The sequence below is a fragment of the Idiotropiscis lumnitzeri genome, unplaced genomic scaffold (assembly GCF_059441095.1).
Source record: "Idiotropiscis lumnitzeri isolate Australia: NSW breed Sydney's pygmy pipehorse unplaced genomic scaffold, RoL_Ilum_1.0 HiC_scaffold_263, whole genome shotgun sequence".
NCBI lineage: Eukaryota > Metazoa > Chordata > Actinopteri > Syngnathiformes > Syngnathidae > Idiotropiscis > Idiotropiscis lumnitzeri.
In genome coordinates, this window is record NW_028283801.1 from 137,501 (window position 1) to 145,325 (window position 7,825).

Sequence of the window (7,825 nt, forward strand, 5' to 3'; positions counted from 1 at the left end):
GGTGGGCCACTTAGGCGACCAGGGGTAAGGGGTTTAGGTGACCAGGGGTAAGGGGGTTAGGCGACCTGGGGCTGGAGAGGAGCACCTTCCCCGGGCACAGGCAGGGAGCGAGCGCCCCCCAGCTCCATCGCTCCGGGGGTAATAGGCCGGCGTCTGCCACACTTAGCCCGGAAATGAGCACCTTCCCCGGGCACAGGCAGGGAGCGAGCGCCCCCCAGCTCCATCGCTCCGGGGGTAATAGGCCGGCGTCTGCCACACTTAGCCCGGAAATGAGCACCTTCCCCGGGCACAGGCAGGGAGCGAGCGCCCCCCAGCTCCATCGCCCCGGGGGTAATAGGCCGGCGTCTGCCACACTTAGCCCGGAGAGGAGCACCTTCCCCGGGCACGGGCGGGGAGCGAGCGCCCCCCAGCTCCATCGCTCTGGGGGTAATAGGCCGGCGTCTGCCACACTTAGGCCGGAGAGGAGCACCTTCCCCGGGCACGGGCGGGGAGCGAGCGCCCCCAGCTCCATCGCTCCGGGGGTAATAGGCCGGCGTCTGTCACACTTAGCCCGAATATGAGCACCTTCCCCGGGCACGGGCGGTGCCAAGCGTCCCCTAAGTTTGCCCAAATGGAAGCTCCGGAGGAGGAGTGCGGGCGTGTGTCACACTTGGCCCGAATAGGAGCACCTTCCCCGGGCACAGGCGGTGCCAAGCGGCCCCTAAGTTTGCCCAAATGGAAGCTCCGGTGGAGGAGTGCATGCTGCATGACAGTGAAGCCGAATAGGAGCACCTTCCCCGGGCACAGACGGTGCCAAGCGGCCCCTAAGTTTGCCCTTATGGAAGCTCCGGAGGAGGAGTGCATGCTGTGTGACAGTGAAGCCGAATAGGAGCACCTTCCCCGGGCACAGACGGTGCCAAGCGGCCCCTAAGTTTGCCCAAATGGAAGCTCCGGAGGAGGAGTGCATGCTGCATGACAGTGAAGCCGAATAGGAGCACCTTCCCCGGGCACAGGCGGTGCCAAGCGGCCCCTAAGTCTACCCTCATGGAAGCTCCGGAGGAGGAGTGCGGGCGTGTGTCACACTTGGCCCGAATATGAGCACCTTCCCCGGGCACAGACGGTGCCAAGCGGCCCCTAAGTTTGACCAAATGGAAGCTCCGGAGGAGGAGTGCATGCTGCCTGACAGTGAAGCCGAATATGAGCACCTTCCCCGGGCACAGACGGTGCCAAGCGGCCCCTAAGTTTGCCCTTATGGAAGCTCCGGAGGAGGAGTGCATGCTGTGTGACAGTGAAGCCGAATATGAGCACCTTCCCCGGGCACAGGCGGTGCCAAGCGGCCCCTAAGTTTGCCCAAATGGAAGCTCCGGAGGAGGAGTGCGGGCGTGTGTCACACTTGGCCCGAATAGGAGCACCTTCCCCGGGCACGGGCGGTGCCAAGCGGCCCCTAAGTTTGCCCAAATGGAAGCTCCGGAGGAGGAGTGCATGCTGCCTGACAGTGAAGCCGAATATGAGCACCTTCCCCGGGCACAGACGGTGCCAAGCGGCCCCTAAGTTTGCCCAAATGGAAGCTCCGGAGGAGGAGTGCATGCTGCCTGACAGTGAAGCCGACTATGAGCACCTTCCCCGGGCACAGGCGGTGCCAAGCGGCCCCTAAGTTTGCCCTTATGGAAGCTCCGGAGGAGGAGTGCGGGCGTGTGTCACACTTGGCCCGAATATGAGCACCTTCCCCGGGCACAGGCGGTGCCAAGCGGCCCCTAAGTTTGCCCAAATGGAAGCTCCGGAGGAGGAGTGCGGGCGTGTGTCACACTTGGCCCGAATATGAGCACCTTCCCCGGGCACAGGCGGTGCCAAGCGGCCCCTAAGTTTGCCCAAATGGAAGCTCCGGAGGAGGAGTGCGGGCGTGTGTCACACTTGGCCCGAATATGAGCACCTTCCCCGGGCACAGACGGTGCCAAGCGGCCCCTAAGTTTGCCCAAATGGAAGCTCCGGAGGAGGAGTGCATGCTGCCTGACAGTGAAGCCGACTATGAGCACCTTCCCCGGGCACAGGCGGTGCCAAGCGGCCCCTAAGTCTACCCTCATGGAAGCTCCGGAGGAGGAGTGCGGGCGTGTGTCACACTTGGCCCGAATATGAGCACCTTCCCCGGGCACAGACGGTGCCAAGCGGCCCCTAAGTTTGACCAAATGGAAGCTCCGGAGGAGGAGTGCATGCTGCCTGACAGTGAAGCCGAATATGAGCACCTTCCCCGGGCACAGACGGTGCCAAGCGGCCCCTAAGTTTGCCCTTATGGAAGCTCCGGAGGAGGAGTGCATGCTGTGTGACAGTGAAGCCGAATATGAGCACCTTCCCCGGGCACAGGCGGTGCCAAGCGGCCCCTAAGTTTGCCCAAATGGAAGCTCCGGAGGAGGAGTGCGGGCGTGTGTCACACTTGGCCCGAATAGGAGCACCTTCCCCGGGCACGGGCGGTGCCAAGCGGCCCCTAAGTTTGCCCAAATGGAAGCTCCGGAGGAGGAGTGCATGCTGCCTGACAGTGAAGCCGAATATGAGCACCTTCCCCGGGCACAGGCGGTGCCAAGCGGCCCCTAAGTCTACCCTAATGGAAGCTCCGGAGGAGGAGGGCGGGCGTGTGTCACACTTGGCCCGAATAGGAGCACCTTCCCCGGGCACAGGCGGTGCAAAGCGGCCCCTAAGTCGGTAAAGGTTGAAATAAGTAAATAAATACAAAAAGGACGAGGGGGGGAAAAAAAAGGCAAAAACGTATAAAATTCCCCCATTCATTTCAATGGGCTCGGCCGAATTGGGCTTGCGGGACCGCCGAGGGCACGCCGGAGGGCGGTTGAGTCGGTAAAAGTTGAAATAAATGAATAAATACAAAAAGGACGAGGGGGGGAAAAAAAAGGCAAAAACGTATAAAATTCCCCCATTCATTTCAATGGGCTCGGCCGAATTGGGCTTGCGGGACCGCCGAGGGCACGCCGGAGGGCGGTTGAGTCGGTAAAAGTTGAAATAAATGAATAAATACAAAAAGAACGAGGGGGGGAAAAAAAAGGCAAAAACGTATAAAATTCCCCCATTCATTTCAATGGGCTCGGCCGAATTGGGCTTGCGGGACCGCCGAGGGCACGCCGGAGGGCGGTTGAGTCGGTAAAAGTTGAAATAAATGAATAAATACAAAAAGAACGAGGGGGGGGGGAAAAAGGCAAAAACGTATAAAATTCCCCCATTCATTTCAATGGGCTCGGCCGAATTGGGCTTGCGGGACCGCCGAGGGCACGCCGGAGGGCGGTTGAGTCGGTAAAAGTTGAAATAAATGAATAAATACAAAAAGAACGAGGGGGGAAAAAAAGGCAAAAACGTATAAAATTCCCCCATTCATTTCAATGGGCTCGGCTAAAATGGGCCTGCAGTACTGCCGAGAGGCCGCCGGAGGACGCCCTAGTAGGCAAACGTTGATCCCCACACACGAGGGGTCAGTTAGGCGACCAGGGGTAGCGTTTAGGCGACCAGGGGTAGCGTTTAGGTGACCAGGGGAAGCGTTTAGGTGACCAGGGGAAGCGTTTAGGTGACCAGGGGAAGCGTTTAGGCGACCAGGGGTAGCGTTTAGGCGACCAGGGGTAGCGTTTAGGCGACCAGGGGTAGCTTTTAGGCGACCAGGGGTAGCTTTTAGGCGACCAGGGGTAGCTTTTAGGCGACCAGGGGTAGCGTTTAGGCGACCAGGGGCGTTGCAGTTCCGCCGAATTGCATTAGGGGCGCTGCAGTAGGCAAACGTTCTTCCCCCCTAGTCAGAGGGTCATTTGCCTACTTCCCAGGTTTACCCGGGTTTTCCAAAACACCTGGGGCACATTTTCAGGGATCACGTTTTTAGAAACAAAAATATTCATAATTTCTTCTAAGTCCCCTTTCCAGCGGGGAACTTTGAAACATTGTATCCGACCACTGAAGGCTGTTGGCGGGCACGGCGCGGCAAACAGCCCGCACTCAGGCATGGAGCTCCGGGGAAAGTTGCCTAATTTCTTCTAAGTCCCCTTTCCAGCGGGGAACTTTGAAACATTGTATCCGACCGTGGAAGGCTGTTGGCGGGCACGGCGCGGCTCATAGCCGGCCCTCAGGCACGGAGCTCCGGGTGAATTTTTACAAATTTCTTCTAAGTCCCCTTTCCAGCGGGGAACTTTGAAACATTGTATCCGACCGTGGAAGGCTGTTGGCGGGCACGGCGCGGCTCATAGCCGGCCCTCGGGCACGGAGCTCCGGGGGAAATTTCCCCCTCATTTCTTCTAAGTCCCCTTTCCAGCGGGGAACTTTGAAACATTGTATCCGACCGTGGAAGGCTGTTGGCGGGCACGGCGCGGCTCATAGCCGGCCCTCAGGCACGGAGCTCCGGGTGAATTTTCACAAATTTCTTCTAAGTCCCCTTTCCAGCGGGGAACTTTGAAACATTGTATCCGACCGTGGAAGGCTGTTGGCGGGCACGGCGCGGCTCATAGCCGGCCCTCGGGCACGGAGCTCCGGGTGAATTTTCACAAATTTCTTCTAAGTCCCCTTTCCAGCGGGGAACTTTGAAACATTGTATCCGACCGTGGAAGGCTGTTGGCGGGCACGGCGCGGCTCATAGCCGGCCCTCAGGCACGGAGCTCCGGGTGAATTTTCACAAATTTCTTCTAAGTCCCCTTTCCAGCGGGGAACTTTGAAACATTGTATCCGACCGTGGAAGGCTGTTGGCGGGCACGGCGCGGCTCATAGCCGGCCCTCGGGCACGGAGCTCCGGGTGAATTTTTACAAATTTCTTCTAAGTCCCCTTTCCAGCGGGGAACTTTGAAACATTGTATCCGACCGTGGAAGGCTGTTGGCGGGCACGGCGCGGCTCATAGCCGGCCCTCAGGCACGGAGCTCCGGGTGAATTTTCACAAATTTCTTCTGAGTCCCCTTTCCAGCGGGGAACTTTGAAACATTGTATCCGACCGTGGAAGGCTGTTGGCGGGCACGGCGCGGCTCATAGCCGGCCCTCAGGCACGGAGCTCCGGGTGAATTTTCACAAATTTCTTCTAAGTCCCCTTTCCAGCGGGGAACTTTGAAACATTGTATCCGACCGTGGAAGGCTGTTGGCGGGCACGGCGGGGCTCATAGCCGGCCCTCGGGCACGGAGCTCCGGGTGAATTTTTACAAATTTCTTCTAAGTCCCCTTTCCAGCGGGGAACTTTGAAACATTGTATCCGACCGTGGAAGGCTGTTGGCGGGCACGGCGCGGCTCATAGCCGGCCCTCAGGCACGGAGCTCCGGGTGAATTTTCACAAATTTCCTCTAAGTCCCCTTTCCAGCGGGGAACTTTGAAACATTGTATCCGACCGTGGAAGGCTGTTGGCGGGCACGGCGCGGCTCATAGCCGGCCCTCAGGCACGGAGCTCCGGGTGAATTTTCACAAATTTCTTCTAAGTCCCCTTTCCAGCGGGGAACTTTGAAACATTGTATCCGACCGTGGAAGGCTGTTGGCGGGCACGGCGCGGCTCATAGCCGGCCCTCAGGCACGGAGCTCCGGGTGAATTTTCACAAATTTCCTCTAAGTCCCCTTTCCAGCGGGGAACTTTGAAACATTGTATCCGACCGTGGAAGGCTGTTGGCGGGCACGGCGCGGCTCATAGCCGGCCCTCAGGCACGGAGCTCCGGGTGAATTTTCACAAATTTCCTCTAAGTCCCCTTTCCAGCGGGGAACTTTGAAACATTGTATCCGACCGTGGAAGGCTGTTGGCGGGCACGGCGCGGCTCATAGCCGGCCCTCAGGCACGGAGCTCCGGGTGAATTTTCACAAATTTCTTCTAAGTCCCCTTTCCAGCGGGGAACTTTGAAACATTGTATCCGACCGTGGAAGGCTGTTGGCGGGCACGGCGCGGCTCATAGCCGGCCCTCAGGCACGGAGCTCCGGGTGAATTTTCACAAATTTCCTCTAAGTCCCCTTTCCAGCGGGGAACTTTGAAACATTGTATCCGACCGTGGAAGGCTGTTGGCGGGCACGGCGCGGCTCATAGCCGGCCCTCAGGCACGGAGCTCCGGGTGAATTTTCACAAATTTCTTCTAAGTCCCCTTTCCAGCGGGGAACTTTGAAACATTGTATCCGACCGTGGAAGGCTGTTGGCGGGCACGGCGGGGCTCATAGCCGGCCCTCGGGCACGGAGCTCCGGGTGAATTTTTACAAATTTCTTCTAAGTCCCCTTTCCAGCGGGGAACTTTGAAACATTGTATCCGACCGTGGAAGGCTGTTGGCGGGCACGGCGCGGCTCATAGCCGGCCCTCGGGCACGGAGCTCCGGGTGAATTTTCACAAATTTCTTCTAAGTCCCCTTTCCAGCGGGGAACTTTGAAACATTGTATCCGACCGTGGAAGGCTGTTGGCGGGCACGGCGGGGCTCATAGCCGGCCCTCGGGCACGGAGCTCCGGGTGAATTTTACAAATTTCTTCTAAGTCCCCTTTCCAGCGGGGAACTTTGAAACATTGTATCCGACCAAAGGAAGGCTGTTGGCGGGCGCGGCGCGGCTCATAGCCGGCCCTCGGGCACGGAGCTCCGGGTGAATTTTACAAATTTCTTCTAAGTCCCCTTTCCAGCGGGGAACTTTGAAACATTGTATCCGACCGTGGAAGGCTGTTGGCGGGCACGGCGCGGCTCATAGCCGGCCCTCGGGCACGGAGCTCCGGGTGAATTTTACTCAATTCTTCTAAGTCCCCTTTCCAGCGGGGACCTTTCAAACATTGTATCCGACCAAAGGAAGGCTGTTGGCGGACGCGGCGCGGCTCACAGCCCGCACTCAGGCACGGAGCTCCGGGGAAATTTGCCTCATTTCTTCTAAGTCCCCTTTCCAGCGGGGAACTTTCAAACATTGTATCCGACCACTGAAGGCTGTTGGCGGGCGCGGCGCGGCTCACAGCCCGCCCTCAGGCACGGAGCTCCGGGGAAATTTGCCTCATTTCTTCTAAGTCCCCTTTCCAGCGGGGACCTTTCAAACATTGTATCCGACCACTGAAGGCTGTTGGCGGACGCGGCGCGGCTCACAGCCCGCCCTCAGGCACGGAGCTCCGGGGGAATTTCCCCCTCATTTCTTCTAAGTCCCCTTTCCAGCGGGGAACTTTCAAACATTGTATCCGACCGTGGAAGGCTGTTGGCGGGCACGGCGCGGCTCATAGCCGGCCCTCAGGCACGGAGCTCCGGGTGAATTTGACAAATTCCTTCTAAGTCCCCTTTCCAGCGGGGAACTTTGAAACATTGTATCCGACCGTGGAAGGCTGTTGGCGGGCACGGCGCGGCTCATAGCCGGCCCTCAGGCACGGAGCTCCGGGTGAATTTTTACAAATTTCTTCTAAGTCCCCTTTCCAGCGGGGAACTTTGAAACATTGTATCCGACCACTGAAGGCTGTTGGCGGACGCGGCGCGGCTCACAGCCCGCCCTCAGGCACGGAGCTCCGGGGAAATTTGGCTCATTTCTTCTAAGTCCCCTTTCCAGCGGGGACCTTTCAAACATTGTATCCGACCACTGAAGGCTGTTGGCGGGCGCGGCGCGGCTCACAGCCCGCCCTCAGGCACGGAGCTCCGGGGAAATTTGCCTCATTTCTTCTAAGTCCCCTTTCCAGCGGGGAACTTTCAAACATTGTATCCGACCACTGAAGGCTGTTGGCGGGCGCGGCGCGGCTCACAGCCCGCCCTCAGGCACGGAGCTCCGGGGAAATTTGCCTCATTTCTTCTAAGTCCCCTTTCCAGCGGGGAACTTTCATACATTGTATCCGACCACTGAAGGCTGTTGGCGGACGCGGCGCGGCTCACAGCCCGCCCTCAGGCACGGAGCTCCGGGGGAATTTGCCCCCT